Source organism: Ornithorhynchus anatinus, chromosome 4 (genome assembly GCF_004115215.2).
Source record: "Ornithorhynchus anatinus isolate Pmale09 chromosome 4, mOrnAna1.pri.v4, whole genome shotgun sequence".
In the NCBI taxonomy this organism is placed as follows: Eukaryota; Metazoa; Chordata; class Mammalia; order Monotremata; family Ornithorhynchidae; genus Ornithorhynchus; species Ornithorhynchus anatinus.
Genome location: NC_041731.1, coordinates 47,932,382 through 47,960,067, shown reverse-complemented (window position 1 = coordinate 47,960,067; position 27,686 = coordinate 47,932,382). Strand labels below are relative to the sequence as shown.

At 43.9% G+C, this 27,686-nt stretch overlaps 1 protein-coding gene across 6 annotated transcripts in view; it reads right to left on the bottom strand.

Annotated features, from left to right (window-relative positions):
• RALGPS1 (Ral GEF with PH domain and SH3 binding motif 1) overlaps positions 1-27,686 on the bottom strand; it is a 480,822-nt gene that overhangs the window by 322,523 nt on the left and 130,613 nt on the right. The window lies entirely within an intron of this gene.

Below are 27,686 nucleotides of genomic sequence, written 5' to 3'. Positions count from 1 at the left end.
GGGCCAAGGGTCACTGAAGCAGTACCTACCATTCACTGTGGGAGCCAGCCCAATAGCTGTGCAGAGAAGGGACAGAAGGTAGAACATAAGTACAGCTTCAGCTGAACTTTCCCAAGCAGCCTAAATAGAATGCAATAAATACCACTGATTGATTGATTAACTGATAGATAGGAAGAGGTGCATTCAAAAGGGCAGAGAACCTACAGGTATTATACAGATCCTCTCCATTCACATCCCAATGTGATTAGATTTTTTTATGGCATTTGTTAAGCTCTTACTGTGTGCCAGGCACTATGCTAAGCACAGGGGCAGATATGAGTTAATCAATTTGCAAACAGTTCCTGTCCCACATGGGCCTCACAGTCTTGATCCCTTTTCCTTTCTTCTTTCATCATATTTGTTAAGCACTTACTATGTGCCAAGCACTGAACTAAGCCTTGGGGTAAATACAAGGCAATCAGTAGTGTGAAGCAGCTGGCTTAGTGGCTTAGTGGTAAAAACATGGACTTGGAAGTCAGAGGTCATGGGTTCTAATATTGGCTCTGCCACTTTTTCATTCATTCAATAGTATTTATTGAGCACTTATGTGCAGAGCACTGTACTAAGCACTTGGAATGTACAATTCAGCAACAGATAGAGACAACCCCTGCCCAATAACGGGCTCACAGTCTAAAGTTATCAGCTGTGTGACTTTGGGCAAGTCACTTTACTTCTCTGTGCCACAGTTCCCTCAACTGTAAAATAGGGATTGAGACTGTGAGCCCCATGTGGGACAGGGACCATGTTCAACCCAATTTGCTTGTATCCACCCTAGAGCCTAGTACAGTGCCTGGCACATAGTAAATACTTAATACTATAATTATTATTATCAGGTAGGGTGCAGTCCCTGTCCCACATAGGGCTTACAGTCTTAACCCCCAATTTACAGATGAGGTAACTTAGGCACAGAGAAGTGAAGTGACTTGCCCAAGGTGACACAACAGACAAATGGGGGAGGCAGGATTAGAACTCAGGTCTTTCTGACTCCTAGGCCTATGTTCTATCCACCACCATCCTCCCTGGGATGGACCTCTTCGGTGACATTACCACCATCCTCCCTGTGACTGAAACCTGCATCCTTGGTATCATCCTTCACTCTTCACTGTCATTCTGCTCTCACATTCAATCCACTGGAAAGACCTGCTGATTTTTCCTCGGTAACATTTCAGTCAATAAATCAAGGGAATTTCCTACTTCACTGTGAACCCCACGTCGAACCTGATTACCCTGTATCTACCCCAGCGCTTAGTACAGTCCTTCGCTTTTAATAAGCGCTTAACAACTATCACTATTATTATTTAATGAGTGCTTGCTGTGTGCTGAAATCTGTACTAAACACTTGGAAAAGTTCAGTACAATAGAATCAGTAGACATGATCCCTACCTACAAGGAGTTTACATTTCATTTATCTACTCCTTAATCTCTACCCACACAGCTGGTTCGAGCACAAATGGATTACTGTATCAGCCTCTTCACTAGTCTCCCTACTTCCAGCCTCCCCTTGCTGCGGTCTGAATCAACTTCCTGAAATATCACCCAGCTCGCATTCCCCCTCTTTGCAAAGCTCTCCTATCATTGCCCATCTCCTCCAGCAACAAGTAAAGATTCCTTGTCCCTGGCTTTAAGGCTTTCCACCAGCTCTCTCCACCTTACTTCCTGGCTCTATTTGACCCCAACTCCTCAGCTCCTACTGTTGGCTCCTCCCAAGCCCACTTCCTCTGGCTGTACCCTGGTCTCATTTAACCCATCCTCCAACCACCTTGTTCACCTTGTCCTCACTGCCTATAACTCCCTCCCCAACAACTCCACCAGATTTCTGCCTTCTCTACCTTAAAAGCCCTCCTAAAATTCCATCTCCTCTAACAAGTTTTGCCTGAAAAACTGCCCCGTTTCTTATCAGTCCCTCAGCTTCCTCTTGCACTTATGTCTCCCTTTATTCAGCCCATCCCGAACACTAGTTTATGCATATTTGCTATTTATGCATATTTGCTAATTGTCTATCTGTCTTACCCATGAGACTGTAAACTCCTCGTGGACAGGAAATCTGATTAGAGCTACTGTGGCATCTCCCACACACACACTGAAGTGCATTCAGGAGGCATTCATAAATAACATGGCCTAGTGGAAAGAGCACAGGCCTGGAAGTCAAAGGACATGGGCTCTAATCCTGGCTCCGCGACATGTCTGCTGTGTGACCTTGGGCAAGTCACTTAACTACTCTGGGCCGAGTGACCTCATCTGTAAAATGGGGATTAAGACTGTGAGCCCCATGTGGGACAGGGACTGTGTCCAATCTGATTACCTTGTATCTACCCCAGTGCTTAGAACAATGCTTGGCACATTGTATGTGCTTAACAAATACCACAATTAACAATTACTACTAAAAAAAAAAGTTCCAAGGGAGGGAAGAGGGAACATGGAGGAAAGGGAGGCAGAAGATATCATTGCCACCAGCATCACCAACCCCGGCACTGACTCTGCTAACAGTCAGATAGGTGACAAACAGAAGCAGCAGTCATAGAGAGTCCTTGGCACCACACTATAACAACTGGGGAAAAATGAGAGAAAGGCCGGTTCCATTTGCTGCATAGTTTGATCATGGGCTTCTTACCGTGTTGGTAATATTTTACATGAGCAAGTGAGAAGTGCATTCAGCATGCAGGTTCATTCATTCAGTAGTATTTATTGAGCGCTTACTATGTGCAGAGCACTGTACTAAGTGCTTGGAATGTACAATTCGGCAACAGATAGAGACAATCCCTGCCCAATAACGGGCTTACAGTCTAATCGGGGGAGACAGACAAAAACAATAGCAATAAACAGAATCAAGGGGATGTACATTTCATTAACAAAATAAATAGGGTAATAAAAACATATACAAATGAGCGGACGAGTACAATGCTGAGGGGAGGGGAAGGGGGGGAGGAGCAGAGGGAAAGGGGGGAAAAAGGAGGCTTAGCTGAGGGGAGGTGAAGGGGGGGCAGAGAGGGAGCAGAGGGAAAAGGGGAAGCTCAGTCTGGGAAGGCCTCTTGGAGGAGGTGAGCTCTCAGTAGGGCTTCAAAGAGGGGAAGAGAGTTAGTTTGGCGGAGGTGAGGAGGGAGGGCATTCCAGGATAGTGAGAGAACGTGGCCCAGGGGTCGACGGTGGGATAGGCGAGACCGAGGGATGGTGAGGAGATGGGCAGCAGAGAAGCGGAGCGTGCGGGGTGGGCAGTAGAAAGAGAGAAGGGAGGAGAGGTAGGAGGAGGCAAGCTGATGGAGAGCCTTGAAGCCTAGAATGAGAAGTTTTTGTTTTGTGTGGAGGTTGATAGGCAGCCACTGGAGGTTTTTAAGAAGGGGAGTGACATGCCCAGAGCGTTTCTGCAGGAAGATGATCCGGGCAGCGGAATGAAGAATAGACTGGAGCGGGGAGAGAGAGGAGGAAGGGAGATCAGAGAGCAGGCTGACACAGGAATCTAGCCGGGATATTACGAGAGCCTGTACCAGTAAGATAGCCGTTTGGGTGGAGAGGAAAGGGCGGATCTTGGTGATATTATAAAGGTGAGACCAGCAGGTCTTGGTGACAGATTGGATGTGTGGGGTGAATGAGAGAGCCGAGTCAAAGATGACACCGAGGTTGCAGGCTTGAGAGATGGGAAGAATGGTCGTGCCATCCACAATGCTAGGGAAGTCAGGAAGAGGACAGGGCTTGGGAGGGAAGATAAGGAGCTCAGTTTTGGACATGTTGAGTTTTAGGTGGCGGGCAGACATCCAGGTAGAGACGTCCTGGAGGCAGGAGGAGATATGAGCCTGAAGGGAGGGGGAGAGGACAGGGGCAGAGATGTAGTTCTGTGTGTTATCTGCATAGAGATGATAGTTGAAGCCGTGGGAGAGAATGAGTTCACCGAGGGAGTGAGTATAGATGGAGGTGGGAGAGAATGAGTTCACCGAGGGAGTGAGTGTAGATGGAGAACATCAGAGGGCCAAGAACTGACCCTTGAGGAACCCCAACAGTTAGTGGATGGGAGGGGGAGGAGGAGCCTGCGAAGGGGACCGAGAATGGTATAAAGGCAGTCATAAAGGGAGGAAGGAGGAAATCCTGCAGACAGGTACCTCCTGGGGTGTGGGTGGGGGTGGCTGAAGATACAACTTAAAGTGGTTGTATTTAGAGAATGTAGTACAGTTCAGTATAGAGGAGAAGCAGTACGGCATAGTGGAAAGAGCCTGGGAGCCAGAGGACCTGGGTTCTAATCCCACCTCTTCCAAGTGTCTGCTGAGGGACTTTGGGCAGGTCAGTTAATTTTTCTATGCCTCAGTTACCTCATCTGTAAAATGGGGATTAAATTCTCCCCCCTCCTACTTAGATTGTCATCCCCATGTGGGACAGGGACTGAGTGCCGAGGACTGTTCTAAGCGCTGGGATAGATACAAAGTAATCAGATTGGACACAGCCCCTGTCCCTCTAACTTATATCTACCACAGTGTTTAGAACAGCATGCGGAACATAGCCAGCCAGTCAGTCAGTCATATTTATTGAATGCTTACTGTGTGCAGAACACAGTGCTTGGAAGGGTACAGTACAACAATAAAAAGACATTCCCTGTCCACAGTGAGTAAGCACTTAACAAGTACCATAATTGCCATTACTACAATTATTATTATTCATTAGGTTTTTAATATGTGCAGAGCATTGTACTAAGCATTGGGAAAGACTTCCCAGATGGGAATTAGACATGATCCTTGGCCTTCAGAGGCTCACTATCTAAAGCAACAGTGATAATAGTAATGACTTTGGAATTTGTTAATCATTTACCATGTGCCAACCACTGAGATAGATACAAGATAATCAGAATGGACACATTCCAAGTCTATTTTAAGATATTTAATGAACTTTTTGCATCCTCCTTTAAGATGGGACATCCCACCCACAATCAGAGGTGAGTATCTACCAGTATAATGGGTAAGAAATGCTGTTTTACTGCCAGTGTGTTTCTTATCTTCAAATTGCTGTCTAGAGAAAACTGAGGAAAGGTCAAGAATGCATAGAGTAAAGAAGAAAATTGGCAAGAATTTCTGCAGATAAATTCTATTAAAATGAAATTAGGTCATGCAATAATGAAGGAGAGCTTTTGAGTCCAGTTACATAAAGAAGAAGAATCTGGAGATCCTGTATTAGGGTACTGCACTCAGAGGACCCTGGGGGAAGAGGAGGAGAAATAGCCTCAGTGACACGTGGAGGATATAAGGGGACACTAATGATTGTAACAGCAAGGAAACCAGTATTTTCCATTTGTGGGGTGGATTTCTTTGCATGGAAAAGTAGCCCAGACTTGCACTGCATAATATTTATCAAACCACCAACCGTTAAAGAATGAGCCCATCATTGGGCAAGGACTGTCTCTATCTGTTGCCGAACTGTACATTCCAAGCACTTAGTACAGTGCTCTGCACAGAGTAAGTGCTCAGTAACTACTGTTGAATGAATGAAAGAATTACAGGAAATATGTGCTTCTTGGGATGTTACCCTACTGGGATTACAATGAAAAGAAATGTACAGATTAAGTCAATGAATGATATTTATCGAATGCTCATTGGGTGCAGGGCACTGTATTAAGTGCTTGGGAGAATACAAGTCTACAGAGTTGTTAGACCTGATCCCTGCCCACAGAGAGCTTTCAGCCTAGAAGAGGAGGGAGACATTTAGATAAATTTACAGATAGGGGAAATGGAAGAGTATAATACTATCTACTAATTGTTTTGGGGCTGGTGGCGGGGTAAATATCAAGAGCTTAAGGCACACAGATCTAAGTACAAAGGCAACCCAGAAGAGAGGGCCAGTAGGGACAATGAAGACTTAGTCAGGAAAGGCCTCTTGGTGGAGATGTGATTTTAGGATTGTTCTGAAGTAGAGAGAGTGGTGGACTGTTGAATTTCACCGGGGGCGGGGGGGGGAGGGGGGGGGATGTTCCAGGCCAGAAAGGGGATGTGTACAAGGGCTCAGGAGAGGTATATGAAATGGAGAGTCAGAAAGTAGGTTGGTATTAGATGAGCAAAGTATGAGGACCATAATGTAGATCAGCAAGATAAGGTAGGCTGGAAAGAACTGATTGAGTGTCTTAAAGCCAATGGTAAGGAGTTTCTGTTTGATACAGAGGTAGATGGACAATCACTTTTGAGGAGTGGGGAGATAGGAACAGAATTTTTTTTATTTTTTTATTTTTAGAAAAATGATCTGGGCAGTAGAGTGAAGTATGGTCTGGAGGGGGAGAGACAGGAGGTGCGGAGGTCAGTAAGGAGACCGACACTGTAGTCAAAGCAGGATATGACAAGGGCATGATAGCATGGTAACAGTTTGGATGGCTAGGAAGGGTCAGATTTTTGTGAGGTTCTGAAGGTAGAACTGGCAGTATTTTGTGACTGATTGGATGTGTGGGTTGAATGAGAGAGAAGAGTCGAGGACAATGCCACGGTAATGGGCTTGAGAGAGGAAGCATGATGGTGCTGTCTACAGTGATAGGAAAATCAAGGGGAGGGCAGAGTTCAGATGAGAAGATGAGGAGTTCTGTTTTGGACAGGTTAAGTTTGAGGTGTTGGCAGGACACCCAAGTACAGATGTTCTGAAGGCAAGAGGAAACGTGAGACTGCAGACAGGGGGACAGGTCAGGGCTGGAGAGGTAGATTTGGAAATCATCTACATAAAAATGGTAAAGTCATAGAGGTGAGTTTAAGCCATAAGTGTGAATGAGTTCTCCAAGGGAGTGACTGAAGATGGAGAATAGAAGGGGAGAAGCAGCATGGCTTTGTGGAAAGAGCCAGACTTGGGAGCCAGAGGTTGTGGGTTCGAATTCCGCTTCTGCCACTTGGCCTCAGTTTCTTCAACTGTAAAATGGGGATGAAGCCTGTGAGCCCTTCGTGGGACACCCTGATTACCTTGTATCTAACCCAGCGCTTAGAACAGTGCTCTGCACACAGTAAGCACTTAATAAATGCCATCATTAATTAGTTGTGAGCCTTGAGCTACCCCCACCATTGGAGGGTGAGAGGCAGAGGGGTAATAAGCGCCTTGTGGGCAGGACTCATGTCTACCAAATCTGTTTTGTTGTACCCTCCCAAGTGCTTAAGACAGTACTCTGCATACAGGAAGAGCTCAATCAATAAAACAAATTGATTGAAGCAATGAAAGAGACTAAGAAGGAGCGGGCAGAGAGAGAAGAGAATCAGGAGAAATAAGTGCCTGTGAAGCCACAGTATCAAAGTCAGCAGAAACCTCAGGGACAATTAGGATGAAGTAGTGGCCATTGGATTTGGCAAGAATGAGATCACTGGTGACCTTAAAGAGGGCTTTTTTCTTGGAACGAAGGGGCTGGGAAACCAGACTCCAGGGGATTGAGAAGAGAGTTGGAGGAGAGGAAGTGGGGGCAGTGAGGGTTGATAACTCCTTCAAAGAGTTTAGACAAGAATGGTAGGCGGGAGATGGGGTGGTAACTGCAGGAAACGGTGGAATCAAGGGAGGGGATTTTTTTGGTTTGGGGTTTTTGTTTTAAATAGATTGAAAGCAGTGGGGAAGGAGTCACTGGAAAGGCAATGGCTGGAAATTGCATTCAAGAAGGGAAGAAATCAGGAGGCAATTGTTTTGATAAGAAGAGAACGAATGGGGTCAAAAGCAAGGGTTGAAGGGGTAGAAGTCGAGATACTTCTGGGAAGGATGGAAGAGTCAAAGAGAGGGCAAGAGGAGGAAGGGCCTGGAGAGGATCAGGGGAAATGTCCCCAAATCCAACAACACTGAAATCTTCACTGAAACCCTCTAGGAAACAAGCTGAATATTTTAAGCTTCATTTTTCTTTACTGATGAGCTTTACAGGACTATAACTGATTCAGAGTGCATCACTTCACTTTGAAACATTTGCGTTGGCCTGAAGCTGTCTCAATCTAAAAATAGATGCGTCATGATCCAAACCACTGAACTTACTTTAATGTAACTGAGGAAAAGCAAACTAGGGAAGACAGCACCTGAGTTATCTGCAGAGGATTCAGCAAGATTTGTTATATATTATAATTTACTTATTTATTTATATTGATATCTGTCTCCCTGTCTAGACTGTAAGCTCATTACGGGCAGGGAACACGTCCGTTCATTCTGCTGTACTGGTCTCTCCCAAGTGCTTAGTGCTGTGCTCTGCACATAGTTAGGGCTCAATAAATACTATTGATTGACTGACTGCCTGACTGATTTTCCACCCATCACTGCCTACTAAAGAGTCACCCTCCCCCAGAGTGGCTAGGCTATTAGGGATGTATTTAGTGGCTATTGCCACTGAAACCAAGGATATCAACTACTCCTATCCTTGGGCTCTACTTCCTTTAAAAGTCTTTTTTTTCTAATTTTCCTCTTTTTTTCTCAAAAGTTCCCAGCTTGGATGAAGTTTACCTGCTTTAAAAAAAAGAAGTACACTGCTTGGATGAAGTTTATCTGCTTTAAAAAAAAAGGGCTTTATGTGCAATATTTTGAGACCTGGAGAATCAATCGCTCGTACTTCTTGAGCGCTTATTGTGTGCAGCTTGGGAGAGTACCATATAACATGTACATTCCTTGCCCACAACAAGCTTAAAGTTTCGAAGTCATGAAAATACCTAAAATCAGCATCTATGTGTGCACACAGTTAAACCCATCAGCTATAAGAACTCGGAATAGGTATGTTTGGTAGCTAGTCCATCTACCAAGACACAGTCTTGCCTAGTGGATAGAGCACGGGGCTAGGAGTCAGAAGGACCTGGGTTCTAATTCCGGCTCTGCCACTTGTTTGCTGTGGAACTTTGGGTAAGCCACTTCACTCTCTGTGCCTCATTTACCTCATCTGTAAAATGGAGATTAAGCCTGGGAGCCCCATGTGGGACAGCGACTGTGCCCAATCCGATTCGCATGTATCCACCCCAGCATATAGTTCGGTGCCTGTCACATGGTAAATGCTTAATACCACCATTATTATTACTTTTATTATTAGTCCAGTTGCCACTCAGGTTGTGTAAAGTGTGTTGGGTTGGGGGGGAGCAAGCAAGGGTGCTGGGGAGAAAACAGCTATCCAGGCTGCACCACCCTCGTGCGTCTGAATCATTACGTATCTGTCTTTAGACTGAGGCAGCTTCAGGCCAACTCATATGTTTGTGGGGGGAGGCAGGAGGCTGAAGAGAAGTGTCTTGTGAAAAGGATCAGGGGAGGAGACAGTCTCATGGCAGAGAGAGGTCTGTGTATCAAATGGACTGGTGTGGCTGTTTTTTCTTCCTACCTCCCCCAGCCACCCAGAAAGAAGGATCCCGGGCCCTCCCCCTCCCATATGAACTGGCTAAACCGCATCTAATCCTCGGCTTCCACTCCTGCCATGGAAAGAGGGACCGGGCCTGCTGCGGACCAGAGTCTGCAACTAATTAAAATGCCCTAGATGTGACCACTGGATTACTCCACTGGCTGAGCATTCAGACTGATTCTCAACACCAACGGGAACTTTCAACTTGGATTGTTCCATTTCAACAATTGGAACGGTTCATTTAAAAATTACTTGGAGAGAATAAATCCTTAAATTAAATAAAAGCCTTGCATCAGTTTCATCAAAGTGCAGCCCTATTTTTATGACTCAGAGGGTACACGCACATCCCATTCCACAGGTACACTGAGATGAATTATAATAATCTCCAGGCTAAAACTATTCAACTTCCCTTCGCAGTTCCGAATCCAAACCGTTCCTACGACAGCCGTGCAGAGGAGCTTCAAAAAACCACAAGTCTGCAATTTTTCCACAGTTTGGGAAAATTTTTCTCGGCTTGCCTAACCAGTGGTGGGAAGTCCAGAGCTGGATTAGTCACTTTTGCATTCTCCCCTTCAGGTGAAAAACTAAATCCTATGTGTTTAGGATGATTACAGTGGCCAGTATTTCCACCAGCACAATTCTACTAGCAAATCTAAAATGCCATAGAACTGCACAGCCAACTGGAAGGAGCTGGCGACAAAGTCGGGAGACCTGGGTTCTAGTTTCAGCTCTGCCACTTGTCCACTTTGTGACCTTGGGCAGGTCACTAAATGTATTTTAGTGTCTGTCTCCTCTGCTACAATTTGAGTTCTGTGAGGGTAGGAATCATGTGTATTCTCAGACTCTCCTATGTTTTCAGTACAGTGAGCTTCACACAGTATTTGCTCAATAAATTCTGAGTGATCGATTTCTTCCACTGCACTTTCTTTCCCAAGTACTTAACACAGTGCTTTGTACTCAGTAGGTGCTCAACAAATAGCATCAGTTGATTAAACTTTTTCATGTCAAAACCCCATCTCTTGGAAAGTCCTGTAATGTGTCCCCCTATTAGCCCAGAGCTAATTATCTAGCTTCTTGCATTTTTGGCCCCAGTATACCATGGAGTTTCCTCATAATCAAACAGACTGCTATCCCCACTAGGGAAAAAGCATGGCCTAGTGGCAAGGACATGGACCCGAAAGTCAGAGGAGCTGGCTTCTAATCCCAGCTCTGTCACTTGCCAGCTGGGCCTCAGTTTTCTTATCTGTAAAAAAAAATATATATATATATATATATACATATAAAATACTTGTTCCCCTCCTACTTAGACTGTAGTTCCTGATGAGGGGCAGGAACTCAGCCCCATTCATTATCTTGTATCTTCCCCCAGAGGTTAGTACAGTGTTTGGCACATACTAATTTCATTAATACCATTACTGCAATTATGGCAGAAGACAGGAAGTTCTGGAATAAATTTATCCATAGTGTCGCTATGACCTGGAAATGACTTGACAGCACTTAATAATAATTGCTACAATTCCTTTTATATTGTCCCTTCGAAAACAACACACTGCTCAAGTGCCTGAGTAGTGCATTAAGTGCACTAAGTTTGAGAAAGTGAAATTCCTTACCAGCACAATATTAATCAATCAATGGTATTTGAGTGTTTAGTCTAAGCAGAACACTGTACCAAATGCTTACTGGAATAATTTTCTTTGAAATAATAATAATAATAATAATAATAATATTGGTATATGTTAAGTGCTTATTATGTGCAGAGCACTGTTCTAAGCGCTGGGGTAGATATAGGGTAATCAGGTTGTCCCACGTGAGGCTCACAGTCTTTAATCCCCATTTTACAGATGAGGTAACTGAGGCACAGAGAAGTTAAGAGACTTGTCCCACACAGCTGACAAGTGGCAGAGCCCATGACCTCTGACTCCCAAGCCTGTGCTCTTTCCACTGAACTACGCTGCCATCAACAGCAGCCATTTCCTCAGGTTCAAAACAACACCTCCAAAGATGATATTTTTATCTGATTTTTTTATGGTATTTGTTAAGCATTTACTATGAGCCAGGCTCTGTACTAAACACTGGAGAAGATACAAGCTAATCAGGTTGGACAAAGCCCATGTCCCTCCTGGGCCTCACAGTCTTAATCCCCATCTTCCAGAAGAGGTAACTGAGGCACATTGAAGCTAAGGGACTTGCCCAAGGTCACACAGCAGATAAGTGGCAGAGCTGGGATTAGACTCCAGGTCTAGTCCTTCTGACTCCCAGGCCTGTGTTCTATCTAATTGTGTGGATGTAGCTGAAAAGATCCATGTCTACCTAACAATCCCACCTACACTGTGCCCAGAAAAAACCATCCTCTGATGGGCTGTTGTAACTGGCTACTAGTGAGGCCTGGTACTGTTTTCAATTCTGCCTCTTGGAGTCACCATCTTCCCAAAGCCGCTGCTCAAACAGAGCCTCTCAAGCTGTGTGACAGGATAATGAATCACACAAGTTTATACTATTTGGACTCACTAATGCTGCATTTCAAAATGAGTTAGGGAACCATGCCGTTAAAAGGGGTCATGTGGACATGAATGCACGTGAGAAGAATTTGCTTATAACTTGCTCTGCCACAGAAACATGAATTATGTTAGGGCAACTTCAAAGGCCTTCAGAGTGAGTCATACACTGTCACCTCAACTGGTCCTATAATTTACTTTGCTTCAGTATATTCAGCATTTCATACATAAACATCTCAAAATTTCTTTCCTCTAAGATGACTATGTCAGTCAGAAAGCACCTAAGCATTTTAATCAGGAGAAGTTCCTAAGATTCATAATGATTTATGTTATTTTAAATATGTTCACACAGGTAAATCTTGTTAACAGTGAGGGAAGTAAATCATCCATATGAAGTGAAGGATCAACCTCTTAAGTATTCAGAATGGATTCCACGGGCTGGAAGAAAGTGGCATAATTAGCTGGTATTTAGCCATGCAGTGAAACAGAGTGCTTCTTGACATCACAGAGAACAAGGAGTGGAAAACTGCTGAAGTGACATCAGCTTGAGGGGTGATGGAATATTTGTGTTTCATTTTACGAGCATTTTAAGAAGGTATTAAAAGTCAAAGAATCTCCAGTATAAGCAACTCACTGAAAATATTTTACCAAGTATATGGAAAAGGAGGTTTTAGGCAATGATAAAGTGACTTTCAGAGCAAAAGGAAAACAAAAATTGGGAATCAGCAGGGATTTCCACCCCCTCTTTTCCAAAGGCTAGGTTTGCATGTTTACTGGGTTATTTTTGAACCTCTACTACTCCCTCTCTCCATCTCCAGCACTGAGCCTCGGGAAGCTAATTCCCACAGGATTTCTAGTGGATTGTCTAAGAGGCTTCTTCTTTGGCTTTTTCAAACGGAGTGGGAAGATAGGGTAACCCAGGGGATTTCCCATCTGGAAATGGGTTTAAATAAGCACTTTTCCAAGAGTTCTCCCTGATGAACACGCCATGAAAAGAAATATGGTGGGGGGACACACCAGCACTACGTAAATGCCCACTGAAAAAACATGGAAGGTCCTGTGTCTGGCCATCACACCATTTAGGAAGGGAAGGCTTTGGAAAAAGGCTGGCTTTTAGTTGAGCTTTGAAGAGAGTAAAGGGTTGTATTCTGGGAAATGGAAAGAAGAATTCTGTTCCAAATGGTTAAATCAGCAGGAGGAAAGAGGGTAAATTCAGTGGCAGTGAAAGATTTACAAGGCTGCAAACTGCAAGAGGGTCACATCCCCAGCATCAGGAGATTGGAGTTGAAATGGAAGAGGACAGGGCTCTGAAAAATGCAGTGTTAGGGTCAGAACAGCACATGAGAACAGGCATTTGAGCAAAGGCTGTCAACACCGACTGAAGAAGAGAATGGCTTAAATAAAAATAATAATGATGGTATTTGTTAGTGCTTACTATGTGCCAAGCACTGTCCTAAGCACTGGGGTAGATACAAGATAATCATGTTGCCCCACATGGGGCTCACACAGTTTTAATTCCCATTTTACAGATGAGGTAACTGGGACACAGAGATATGAAGTGGCATGCCCAAAGTCACACAGCTGATAAGTGGATGAGCCAGGATTAGAACCCACAACCTCCGACTCCCACGCTCGTGTTGTTTCCACTAAGCCATGCTGCTCCTCTTTAAAGGTAGGAGAGCATAGAGGAAGAAGGCAAAGATGACCCGGCCTCAGACAGTTTTAGGAAGCAGAGGAGAAATGTCTAATAAAAACGAGTAAGTAGTAATTGAGATGTTCTTCCTGGATGAAAATGGTCAAACAATTCACAGACTCTCCTGATCCACTGTGCCTAGTTTGAGATTAGTAATGAGAGTTGCTACTAGAAATTATTATTTCATCCTCCAAGATAAAAACATTCACTTTTGCTCTCAGGCAGTTCCATAGTCTTTTCTGGACCAGAAGGGCTCCTTTTCAAAATCCTCATCAGTTAAAAATCTGAACAAATTGATGGTCGCAACATCAATTTTAGCTTGGAGACATTTTAAACACAAATTTTAAAGTTAGCGTTCCACTTCTGGCAGGTTGCCAGATTTACCATGCTGGAAGGCCAATAACATGACCAAAAAATAAACAGTGTGAAAAGATTCTGTTGTATCCTTTTTTGAAAGTAAAAAAAAGTCTGGTTGTCATGGTTAAGCAATCGTCCACATTTAAGCAGCTGTTTCATTTTAATTCATAGTGCATTTCCTGTACAGCTGGTAATGTCATTAACAAAGATCTGGTGCTGACCTTGGAGAATTATGATTTTCATGAAAGGAAGCACATAGCCTTTTCATTTTGAAGATGATGGAGTAGAATTCAGTCCCAGACTCCTTCAGTGAAAATGACAGGCAGAAACCATCTGGTTTTTTTTTTAGAATAAGCCAAACATCAAAAAGTAATAGTTTACAAGCTGTAATGATTGCTCTGATTTGTGAAGCTATATACCACGTCTTAGTCTACATGAAAAATTTTACCCTAAACTTCACAAAAGTATTTTCAAATCCTACAGGGAACTGTTTTATCACTTAGTCAGATGTGAATCCTTCATCATCATTATTTCCCTCTGTTTATGTTTTATAAGGACCAAAAACAAAATTCAATTTAAAAAATAACAACTGTTTGTTATCAGGTTTTCTGAAAAAGTGCAAAACTCCATAAGAATAATAATGATGACATTCGTTAAGCACTTACTATGTGCAAAGCACTGTTCAACTACATAAGAATAATAATGATGACATTCGTTAAGCGCTTACTATGTGCAAAGCACTGTTCTAAGCATTGGGGAGGATACAAGGATGATCAGGTTGTCCCACGTGGGGCTCACAGTCTTAATCCCCATTTTCCAGATGAGGTAACTGAGGCACATAGAAGCTAAGTGACTTGCCCAAAATCACACAGCTGACAAGCGGCTGATCCGGGATTTGAACCCATGACCTCTGACTCCCAAGCCTGGGCTCTTTCCACCCAGCCATGCTGCTTTTCTAATGACAGAGCCAGATTCGGAGATGACAAAGTCACCTGTAAGCTTGTTGTGCATGGAGAACTTGTCTACCACTCTTAGTACAGTGCTCCGTGCACAGTGAGTGCTTAATAAATACCTATGATGATGAGGCTGCAGTGCTCTGCACACAGTAAGTGTTCAATAAATCCGACTGAATGAAATTATTTTTAAATCCACATACAGTAATTATGGCCTTCATTCATCACTCGTCCAGAAAAAAATTTAAAAAGTGAAAGAGGATCATGAATGCTAACCCACTACCATGCAGCTCACACACTTCACTCCTCTAATGCCAACCTACTCACTCTGCCTCATTTTTGTCTCTCTTGCCATCAACCTCTCGCCCACTTCCTCCTTCTCATATCTGGCAGCTCACTACTCTGCCCATCTTCCAAGTCCTATCAAAATCACATTTCTTCCAGAAGGCCTTTCCTGACTAACCTTCATCTCCCCAACCTATTCGACACCCCGCAATGTGCCAAATAAACCCCTGAATCCTCACCCACTAAGCACTTAGGTACTTACTTCACCCCAGTTTCCTCCACAGCATTTGTGTTTGCATGTTTAAAATCTTGCATCCTCCTACCTGTAACTGATTTTAGTGCCTGCCTCCCTTGCTCAACTGTAAACTCCTTGAGAGCAGGAACCTATTAACTTTACATTTTCCCAAATGCTTAGTACAATGCCATGAACAGAGTAAGTGCACAATAAATAATGATTGATTGTGGATAAAATTGCCAAAGTACCCTCAAGGAAACATCTGGTGTAACCCTCCCCACACCCACCTCCATGTGGTAATGCCTAAATTATCCCAAGAAAATGGTTATCTGTTTTTTTCACAATAATTCATAAGGTCTGTGAAAGAAAAGACAGCTGGTAGCAGCACGGCATAGTGGATAGAGCACAGGCCTGGGAATCAGAAGGTCATGGGTTCTAATCTAATTCAGGCTCCACCATTTGTCTGTTTTGTGACCCTGGGCAAGTCACTTCACTTCTCTGTGCCTCAGTGATCTCATGTGGAGAATGGGGATTGAGAATGTGAGCCCCACGTGGGACAGGGGCTGTTGTCTCCAACCTGATTTGCTTGTATCTACCCAGCGCTTAGCACAGTGCCTGGCACATAGTAAGCGCTTAACAAATACCATCGTTATTCTTATGTTTCTGATAGTCCTATTAGTATCCAGCCCAGTGAGATTCAATCATAGGATACTAGTCAGTCTCTATCCACCATCCTGGAGAAAAACTGGGATCTTTATGGATCTTTAGAGTCTCTTTATCCAAGCCTCCCCATGACCACACTCTCCTCTTAAAATATTTGTTAACACATTAAACTCAAGTGCCCAAGGAAGTGTAAGCTCTAGACTGTAAGGTCATTATGGCCAGGGAACGTGTCTGCTAATTGTTGCATTTTATCCTCCCAAGTGCTTAATACAGTGCTCTGCACATAGTAGTAAGTGCCCAGTAAATACCACTGATTGATTGACGTACATCAAAATTTGAAATAAAGTGCAGTCAGGCAACCCAAGACTCCTCCTCAGGGCAGCAAGGGTGCCTAGTTGTCCTGATAGGTGGTAATGCGGGTATATCTGATGGTTCCATCAGCTTCCAGTCTAGTGAGACTCAGTTGCAGGATGCTAACCAGTCTCTACCCACTGCCTTGAAGAAAAGTTGGGGTTTTTCTGGATCTTTCTGGGTCCAGAGTCTCTTCATCAAAAGTCTCCCCATGACCACACTTCCCTCTTGAGAATTTTGTTAGCACATTTAATTCAAGTACACTAGGAAGTGTAAGCTCTAGACTGTAAGATCATTACGAGCAGGGAACCTCCCCTCTAATTCTGTTGTAGTACGGAAGCAGTGTGGCCTTGTAGATAGAGCATAGGTTCTAATCCCAGCTCCTCCACTTGTCTGTTGGGTGACCTTGGGTGAGTCACTTCACTTCTCTTTGCCTCAGTTACCTCAGCTGTAAAATGGGGATTAAGACTGTCAGCTCCACATAGGACATGGACTGTGTCCAAACTGATCAGCTTGGACCTACCCCAGTGCTTACAACAGTGCCTGGCACATAGTAAGCATGAACCAAATACCGTAAAAAAAATAATAAAGTTTAAAAAGTGCTCACATTCCTTCGAGTGGGAAGGACTACAATACTCCAATTAGCAGGTGAGACCGATGGCTGGGTGCTTCGCACACCATCCTGCAATCCTGCCCAGTTGCAAATAACAGTAATTGCCAGAACACCCTACAAGCTCTAACACAGAGCATGAGCACAGGGGCTAAGCAAGTAAGAAAAGAAATCTAGCTTGACTCACTTCCAGTAATATCACGTTCTATAAAACACCATATTTGTAATCAAGAGTTTCGCAACAAATCCTCAATTACCTTCTGCTTTTAGAGATGATTATTTAGATTTATACAGATGTTCCCAATATATCATCTGATATCTCAATTGCTTTTCCATTTGTGCCCTTATAAGAAACAGCTGCCAAAAGCTATCAGTTGTAAGAAGTACAACCATGTGAAGTAATATTTTAGGACCTATTTCTTCATTTCAGCTTACTCGACTAGGCCTCAAAGAGTGCTACGAGTAAAAAGCAGTAAACTCTGACTCACATACAATCATTCTGGCTACAGTTGACCTCTAAATTCATTCATTCACTCAATCATATTTAATGAGCACTGAGTGCAGAGCACTGTACAAAGCACTTGGAAAGTACAATTTGGCAACAGAAAGAGACAATCCCTACTCAACAACGGGCTCCCAGTCTAGAAGGGGGAGACAGACAACAAAACAAGTACACAGGCATCACTATCATAAAAATAAATAGAACCATAGATAAATGTACATCATTAACAAAATTGTACAAATATATACAAGTGCTGTGGGGAGGGGAAGGGGGTAGAGCAGAGGGAGGGAGTAGGGGCAATGGGGAGGAGAAAAGGAGCAGAGGGAAAGGGAGGGCTCAGACTGGGAAGGACTGAGAATACAGAGCTCTGTTTTTACTATTCACAGTGCAATAGAAAACAGAATTTCTTGGAAATAAGAGGTGGTCTTTGCCATTAATCCATATAAATATATCACTGGTTCACTGTTGTGCAGAGTTTAACAAAAATAAGAATAGCGGCTTGTTAACAGCAATGTTTATCATTTTCTAACTGTTCAATCAGCCAGTGGTATTTATTGAGTGCTGACCCTGGGCAGAGCACTTGGGAAAGTAAAATTTAATAGAGTTGATAGATATGATCCCTGCCCACAAGGAGTTTATAGTCTGTCTACAGAGACAGACACCAAAAGAAATTACAGATAAGGGAAATAGTACTGTACATACTGCTGTTAGGGCTGGGGTGAGCTGATACGAAATCAATTTCACTCAGCATTTCAGGTCCCCTGCCTGACAATCAATTCCCTGTTTCTGAGCCTAAAACAGCTGATCTGGTAGTTAATTGAAAAGGCAGGTAGGTGGAATCAATTCCAAAGGATTTGAGCTGCCAAAAAATTCAGAATGCCACCAAATGTGTCCACACATTACATTCACAACAACAACAAAAAAAAACTTCACAAATTGGTCTAGGACAATAGAGCGCCACTTGGGCAGCTCTCGCTTTCACTGTGTGTGTCCGGAGAGACTGGAATGAAAAAAAGCCCAGTGAAATGATTCCTTGGCAAGTCCAGGTAGGATACAGTTATCTGGGGTATGGGCATTTTCCTTTCAACTCATAATTTAAATTGATGGTCTTCACAATGAAAAAAGCTGCATATGAAGTTCATTAAAAAAAAAAAAAATCAAGCAAAATCCTTGTTCCAGTTGGACAAATCCAGAAAAAACAAACTTTCATATGAACCCATCACTTTTTCCTCAGTGATGATTTTATCAGAATTTGAATCTGTTTAATTCTCCTAGTTACAGACTCAGGGATGCAGCATTCTTTCACCTCCAACTATCAACCAGTGAATTTACTTTGCTCTAAAAGTCCAACACCACTAGCAAACCCTCTCTAAGTAAATTCCTTATCTGCTAACACTTCCAGAATAATCCTCATGCTCCCAATTTCACTCCATAGGACTGGGGCCCCACTTTGGAATTCACACTCAGAACCTGCATTCCTTCATTCATTCAATCATATTTATTGAGCACTTACTGTCTGCAGAGCACTGTACTAAGCACTTGGTAGAGTGTACAACAATAGCAGACACCTTCCCTGCCCACACTGAGTTTACAGTCTGGGGGTGGGGGAAGGAGACATTAATATAAATAAATTACAGATAGGTACATAAGTGTTGTGGGGCTTAGGGGGGAGGCGAAGATCAAAGTGAGCAAGGCAGGGAGATACAGAGGGAGTGGGAGAGGAGGAAAGGGGGTCTTAATTAGTGAAGGCCTCTTGGAGGAAATGTGCCTTCAGTAAGGCTTTGAAAGAGGGGAGAGTAATTGTCTGTTGGATTTGAGGAGGCAGGACGTGGGTGAGATAGATGAGATTGAGGCACAATGAGAAGGTTAGCATTAGAGGAGCAAAGTGTGCAGGTTGGATTGTAGTAGGAGAGGGAGGTAAGGTAGGAGGGGGCAAGTGTTTTAAAGTCAATGGTGAGGAGCTTTTGTTTGATGTGGAGGTGAGCAGGCAACCACTGGAGTTTTTTGATGAGTGGGGAAACGTATCTTGAACGTTTTTGTAGAAAAATGATCCAGGCAGCAGAGTGAAGTATGGACTGGAGAGGGGAAAGACAGGAGGTTGGGAGGTGAGCAAGGAGGCTGATATAGTAATCAAGGTAGGATAGGATGAGTGATTGTATTAATGTGGTAGCAGAATCTGAGGCCAGAGCTTTGCAAGGGGAAGATGCAAAGCATCAAAGATGCAAATGTGTTCACCCCACACATCCTATCCGTTACCAAGACCTGCCGGTTTCACCTTTACAATATCGCCAAGATCCGCCCTTTCCCCTCCACCCAGGCGGCTACCTTACTGCTACGGGCTCTCGTTATATCCCGGCTAGACTACTGTGTCAGCCTTCTCTCTGACCTCCCTTCCTCTTCTCTCGCCCCGCTCCAGTCTGTTCTTCACTCCGCTGCCCGGCTCATCTTCCTGCAGAAACGATCTGGGCATGTCACTCCCCTTCTTAAACAACTCCAGTGGTTGCCTATCGACCTCCGCTCCAAACAAACTCCTCACTCTAGGCTTCAAGGCTCTACATCACCTTGCCCCTTCCTACCTCTCCTCCCTTCTCTCTTTCTACCGCCCACCCTGCACGCTCCGCTCCTCTGCTGCCCACCTCCTCACCGTCCCTCAGTCTCACCTATCCCGCCGTCGACCCCCGGGCCACGTCCTCCCGCGGTCCTGGAATGCCCTCCCTCCTCACCTCCGCCAAACTGATTCTCTTCCCCTCTTCAAAACCCTACTTAAAACTCACCTCCTCCAAGAGGCCTTCCCAGACTGAGCTCCTCTTCTCCCTCTACTCCCTCTACCACCCCCCCTTCACCTCTCGGCAGCTAATCCCTCTTTTCCCCCTTTCCCTCTGCTCCTCCCCCTCTCCCTTCCCATCCCCTCAGCACTGTACTCGTCCGCTCAACTGTATATATTTTCATTACCCTATTTATTTTGTTAATGAAATGTACATCGCCTTGATTCTATTTAGTTGCCATTGTTTTTACGAGATGTTCTTCCCCTTGACTCTATTTATTGCCATTGTTCTCGTCTGTCCGTCTCCCCCGATTAGACTGTAAGCCCGTCAAACGGCAGGGACTGTCTCTATCTGTTGCCAACTTGTTCATTCCAAGCGCTTAGTACAGTGCTCTGCACATAGTAAGCACTCAATAAATACTATTGAATAAATACTATTGAAAAGATGGAGCTCCAGGATTCAATCCCAAGAGCAGAGCTGAGTCCTACATGGCGAGAGAAGTGCCGACAGAATATAGAGGCATCAGCCTTGGCCAGGGAAGGCTTGATTTCCTATATTCATAATTACCAGCATCATCTTTAGTATTTCCTGAGCCTTAATGAGAGTCAGAGGACCTGAGTTTCAATCCTGGCTCTGCCACATCTGCTGTGTGACCTTGGGCAAGTTCCTTAGCTTCTCTGTGCCTCAGCTACTTCATCTGTAAAATAGGGATTAAGAATGTGAGTCCCCCGTGGGATGTGAACTGTGTCCATTCTGATTAGCGAGTATCTATCCCAGTGTTTAGTACAGTGTCTGGCACATAGTAAGTGCATAATAATAATAATGGCATTTGTTAAGCACTTACTACGTGCCAGGAACTGTACTAAGCACTGGGGTGAATACAAGCAAATTGGGTTGGACTCAGTCCCTGCCCCACAAGGGGCTCACAGTCTCAATTCTCATTTTACAGGTGAGGTAACTGAGGCCGAGAGATGTGAAGTGACTTGCCCAAGACCACACTACAGACAAGAAGCAGAGCTGGGATTAGAACAAATGACGTCCTGACTCCCAGGCCCATGCTCTATCCACTACTCCATGCTGTTTCTCTTAAATTTCATAAAAATAAAAAACAAAAAATTTCCCTTGGTCTTTCTTCTCCATCATCCCATCCAGTCCTCTTAGGCAGCAGGCATCCCCAGGGGTGCCCATTTCTCCCTTGGAGTTTTGCCCTGGAGTTCTTGGCTGCTCCGCTGCAAAGCTGGGAATAGACACACATTGCGTAGCGATGTCGGCCCTTCCTGGAAACCAAAGCACTGTGCTCCCTGGCTTTGCTCCCTGGCTGGGCCGAAAGTCCCAGCTGAAAGGGATTCGGCTCCAACTGCATCTAGAAGTAATAAGTTCCTTAAGCCCCTGAAGAGCACTGAAGACTATGTAAATGAATTGAGGTGATGTCAAAAGATGGCCATCACTACTGACTCGTACTTTGCTATAAAGTTACAGGAAGCCTGGAGGACTACAAGGTCTGTTACCTTAACAGCTGGGGAAAACGGTAAGGAGAAAAGGAAAAGCTCTTAACTAGCTGTTTCTCCTTCTGAATGTAACAGCGTACTGTGGTTCTAAAGATACAGTTTCTAGAATCAGGAATAGGGAAGACTTCAGTGAAGGTGGGGGGAGACTAAAAGACCACTGAAGTCCCAGTGGGTATATGGCAAAAGAAGAGATCCTGAGTCTTAAGTGTTAGGTTTTGGATGATCACAACTTTAAGACCATTTCCGCATGTCTCCAGATACCCTCAGGCCACACACTTAGTCAACCATTCCTCCTCATCATCATTATCAATAGTATTTATTGAACGCTTACTGTGGGCAGAGCCCTGTACTAAGCACTTGGGAGAGAACAATACCACAAAGCTGGTAGGCGCATTCCCTGCCTACAACGAGCTTGCAGTCCTTCCCACCTGTGGTTCCCACTGGTGCCTCGGTAAAGCATTTTACACAATAAACAATGGATGGGCCTCAGACAAGTCACCAGGTCACAGGGATGGAGAGATTGGACGAATAAACTGATTATAGGGACAGTAGCTGGTGCAGCACTACTCAAATTTTCTCCTCACTGCCAGTCATGATCCTGCTGGAGCAATGGGTGTAACAAGCAAGCACACAGGCAATACTTTGGCTTACAAAATGCCTATCTAAACACTGAGACCCCATCACAATGATGATGGTCTGATGCTAGGGCTGCAGCCCAGCAGAAATCCCAGCCAAATTTTTTTTATGGTATTTGCCAAGTACTCACTATGTGCCAGGCATTGCATTTAAGCATTGGCATAGATACAGACAAATCTGGATAGACATAGTCCTTGTCCCACTTGGGGCTCGCAGTGTCAATTCCCATTTTACATAGGAGGGAACTGAGGCAAAGACAATTTAGGGGACTTGCCCAAGGTCACACAGCATGACAGAGGCAGGATTAGAACCCAGGTCCTTCTCACACCCAGGCCCGTGCTCTAGCCTTGCTGCTTCCCAAATGAGTCTCGGAACAAGCTGGAAAATGAGTATTTCAACTTGGAAATAGAAATGAGGCACAGAGCTTTGATGAATCTGAACTATCATGTGATGGCTACAAATCCCAGGACTGCATTTCTCCAAGTTAGATGCTCACTCCCAGTGGGGCTAGGAAAGCCCAGGATTTTATAGGTGCTAGCCGACCTGAATAAGATTTTGTAAACCAGTCAGATAAATTTGCAATTTTTAATGGTTTTGAATGCCAGCAGAATAATCCTAGTTTAGTTCAGGTTGCATTACAGTTCCAAGTAGATAACATTCCATTCTTGAGGGGATAGAATTCAAAAGGAATCAATCAATCAGTGGAATTTATTGCATGCTTACTGTGTGGAGAGCATTGTACTAAGAGCTTGGAAGAGTACTACAGAGTTAGAGACATGTGCCCTGCCCAAAAGGATCTTACAGACCAGAGGGGGAGGTATACCTTAAAATAAAATTATGGATATGTATAGAAGTGTTGTGACTATTGAATGCTTAAAGGGCACAGATGCAAGTGCATAGGCGACACCAAAGGGAGAGGGAGTGGGGGAAATGATGACTTAGTTGGGGAAGGCTTCTTGGAGGAGATGTGATTTTAGTAAGGCTTTGAAGGTAGGGAGAGTGAACATCTAATGGCTATGAAAAGGGAGGGGGTTGGTGGCAAGATAGGTGAGATGGAGTTACAATGAGTAGGATGGTGTTAAATGAACCAAGTGCGCAGACTGGGTTGTATAGCAAGCAGTACCCCCGTTCCCACACAAAACTGCATTTTAGCAGCCTGCACTTCCACAGTAAATGCTTTTCCAAAGTCTTGGAGGAGCATTTGAAACCAAACTCTACAGAGTATGATAAAAATATCAGACTTAACAAAAACAGTCCTATCAAGTGTGTCTTCATCCCATGGTTAAGGGCACCTCCATGATTTTCCTTCTCAGGGATTTTTGCTAGTTAAAGTCTTCCTCAATTTTAACGCTCCATAAATCCTCTTAAAAAACTAGAGTGAAACTTGAGAAAAATTTAATTAATTCTCTTTTAATTCTTTCCTTAATATTTTCACTGGAAAAATACATTTAACTCATTTTTACAAATCCTTCCTAACTCTACAGGACTGACTTGAGTTGATTTAGCACATCTGTGTGATGAAATGTCAATATCTGCACTGGCATCAATAGAATTGACCTGTATTTTGGAATGTGATACTTGGCAGGTTTGATCATTTTTAAATGCATCCCAAACACTTTTTTTCCTGAGGGATTTTCCTTTTTCCCCACTCTGTAAAAAGTCTGAAGTTTCTTTATATAACTAGAACCTTGGGCCAATTTTGGCTTCTCTCTTTTGATTGAGTGTCGTCATTCTTCTCTGTTACTTCAAAATCAAGATAAGGATTATAGGAGTAAAATAATCCAATTCGACTAATGTTGCCTTAATACTGTGTACACCAACCAGTAGCTGTGATGAAGTAGGTAGGTTTTTTTGGTCATCTGTGCTATTTGCAAATGCTGGATAGAGCAATGTTACAGATGGCATGCAGATGTCATTGTATGGGAATCATAAAAAGCTGGAATACTTGAAATTTAAGCCCATTTTTTTAACCCCAGTTTGAATAACAATAATCAAACCAACTACCTTACAAATAACCAATTTTTGAAATAATAATCCATTCCCTAAATAGCACTGCTCCAGAGCACTGCAGAAAGCTGGTTCCCCAAAACTGGAACTGGAGTCCAAACAATTCATTCATTCAATCGTACTTTGAGCGCTTACTGTGTGCAAAGCACTGTACTAAGTGCTTGGGAGAATACAATATAACAAGAGACACATTCCCACCCACAATGACAATAGCTTAATGAACTGTTCACTTTAAAGACCAATAATGACAAAGCTACAACAGACAGCCTTGCTCCCATACAAGAGATGAAACTTTCAGCATGGGCAAGAAAACTGGCTCCAGGACAGAAAAGGTGTCATCTGCTACATCTGCTCTACACAGTCTGTCTGTCTCTCTCTCTCCCTCCTCCCCCACTCCCACAACTGTTTCTGTCTCCAAGGAAGAATAATAATAATATTGGTACTTGTTAAGTGCTTACTATGTGCCGAGCACTGTTCTAAGCACTGGGGGAGATACAGGGTCATCAGGTTGTCCCACGTGAGGCTCACAGTATTAATCCCCATTTTACAGATGAGGTAACTGAGGCACCAAGAAGTTAAGTGACTTGCCCAAAGTCACACAGTTGTCAGGTGGCGGAGCCGGGATTAGAACCCATGACCTCTGACTCCTAAGCCTGTGCTCTTTCCACTGAGCCACACTACTTCTCTGAGGAAGACCTGCCCATTAACAATCTCTCTCCTAAAAGGAACAAAGGCAGTTCGAATCACCAATTCCCCTTTTTTCTATATAATCATAATGGATTAGGTTACTAATTGTATTTTGAAAAAAATTTGGAGTTTGTAGCTTTTGAAATGGCTGCCCACATACCAATGCATCATAGCATGAACTGCCCAGCCACGGGAATGAGTAACATGCCCAGTGTAACCCATTTTGGAGCCTGCCCCAGCCCCATCCTTCCCCTAAGTGTGAGTTAGGGGATCCAAATAGAAATGATCCTTGCAGCCCCAAACTCCCCTGCAATCCAGGTTAATAGGGGGTCTCCAATCCCACCAATATGAAATCCCATTTTCTGAAACATGGAGTCAATGGGAAAAGGACGGTTAATCAATAGTAGTAATAGTAGTAGGTAGTATTAGTAGGAGTCAAAGGATTTTTTTAAGGGCTTGTGTCCAAAGCACTGTACTAAGCTCTGAACAAGTTAGGTTCTCAAAACCCATTTCCCTCCTGGATGGCCAGCATCTAATCCTTGATTCCCCAGTGTTTCAATTCTTTGTGAGACACTGAGACACTAGTTCATCTCAATGTGCAAAGCAGTATAGTAATTCTTAAGAAAATGCAACAGAAGTTCCAGGAATTTTCACTGCCCACAAAGAGCAGAGTTATGTGGGAATAATAAGAATAATAAGAATAATAAGAATAATGGTATTTATTAAGCACTTTCTATGTGCCAGGCACTGTACTAAGCGCTGTGGAAGATACAAGCAAATCAGGCTAGACACCGTCCTTGTCTCATGTGGAACTCACATTCTCAATCCCCATTTTACAGATGAGGTAACTGAAACCCAGAGAAGTAAAGTCAGTTGCCCAAGGTCACACAGCAGACAAGGTGTGGAACCAGAATTAGAATTTATGACCTGACTCCCACGCCAATGCTCTATCCACTAGGAAGGCATGGCCAATCAATCAATAAATGGTATTTATTGAGCACTTACTTTGTGCAGAGCAGTGTACAACAGAGTTGGTAGAAGCAATCCTTACCCACAAGGAGTTTACAGTCTAGAGGAGTGAGGGGGTTACTAAGGGGAGGTTTAAGAAGAGGAGAGTTCTTAGTAGAGTTTTGAAGGAGGGCTTACATGCTTTAAGAATTTATAAATCCACCAACATCACCACAGTGAGAAGGTTAGCACCAGAGAAGAAGAGTGTGTGGGCTGGGTTGTAGAAGGAGAAAAGTGAGGTGAGGTAGGAAGGGGCAAGGTGATGGAGAGTTTTAAAGCCAATGGTCACAATTTTTTGTTTGATAAGGGGGTGGATGGGCAACCACTGGAGATTTTTGAGGAGGGGGGGTTACGTGAGCTGAACGTTTCTATAGAAAGATGTTCTGGGCAGCAGAGTGAAGTATGGACAGTTCAACCAGCCAGTCCTGTGCCCTGGGGGCTGGCTGCTGAGGTTTTAAGGAATGCAAAATACCTAGTCCCCCTGTGGTAGTAGGTAAGTGGGAAAGCCCCAAACTCCAAACCCAAACCATTAGGTCAAAGCTTCTCCTCTTCCCCAAGGAGGCAGTTCACCTACAGGAATGTCCCTGTCTAACAATCTCTAAAGCTCCTTCAATGTGTTCGTGAGCCAATTTGAAGCTGCTACCTTAAATAAAGAGAAAAGTACTTGATCAACTCTAAGCTTGCTCCCGAATAGATGCTCACTAGCCAGAAAGCGCAGCTGGAAGTGGAAAGAAATATTTTGTAACAGGGAGAGACAGCCAGTAGCCCCTGTTGGCAGCTCAAAGCAGAGCTCAAGAAGGAGGTTCTCAGCCAGAGTAACCATATTGTGCAATCCTTGTTTGTGGAATAAAAGAAGAATCTAGGATAGGCCTCTGGGGGTGGAGAGAGAGAGCCATGTAGGATCCTGCAGAATTGTGCAGGGGCAAAGTCACAGCTTATTAGGAAACCAGCACTAGGATCTCTGTCACTGATCTCCCAGAGGTCCTAATTTCTTGCTCTGCCTCACTTGGCCATCTGAAAATGATCGTCACCTTCATCAACACATAGATATTGAGTCTAGACAAATCTTTGCTTCACATTAGAAGCTGGCCAACAGTTTCCATGTCTACAGAACTGATGAGGGGAAAGAACGGACTAAAAGGGCAGATGGCGAACACTCAATCTCGTAATATTTAAGAAAAAAATATTAACTGAGGCAATGGTAACACACTTACCATGGGCCAAGCACTGGGGTAGATGCAAGATAATCAGTTGGACACAGTCCCCGTTCCACAGGATGTTCATGGGCAGGGAAAATGTCTGGTAATTCTGTTGGATTGTACTCTCCCAAGTGCTTAGTATAGTGTTCTGCACATAGTAAGCACTCAATAAATATTATTGATTGATTGATTAGCAGCAGAAAGAACAAGTAATGAATACCCAATTTTCCAGATTAGGAGGCTAAGGTCCAGAGAAGTTAAGCAACTTGCCCAAGATCACGCAGCAGGCAAATGGCAGAGCTGGGATTAGTACCCAGGTTCCCTGACTCCCAGGTCCAGGCTCCGTTTACTAGGCCATGACAGTTAAGAAAGGTGCAAGGCTCAAGGCCCAGGAGAAGGCTGGCCAATACCAT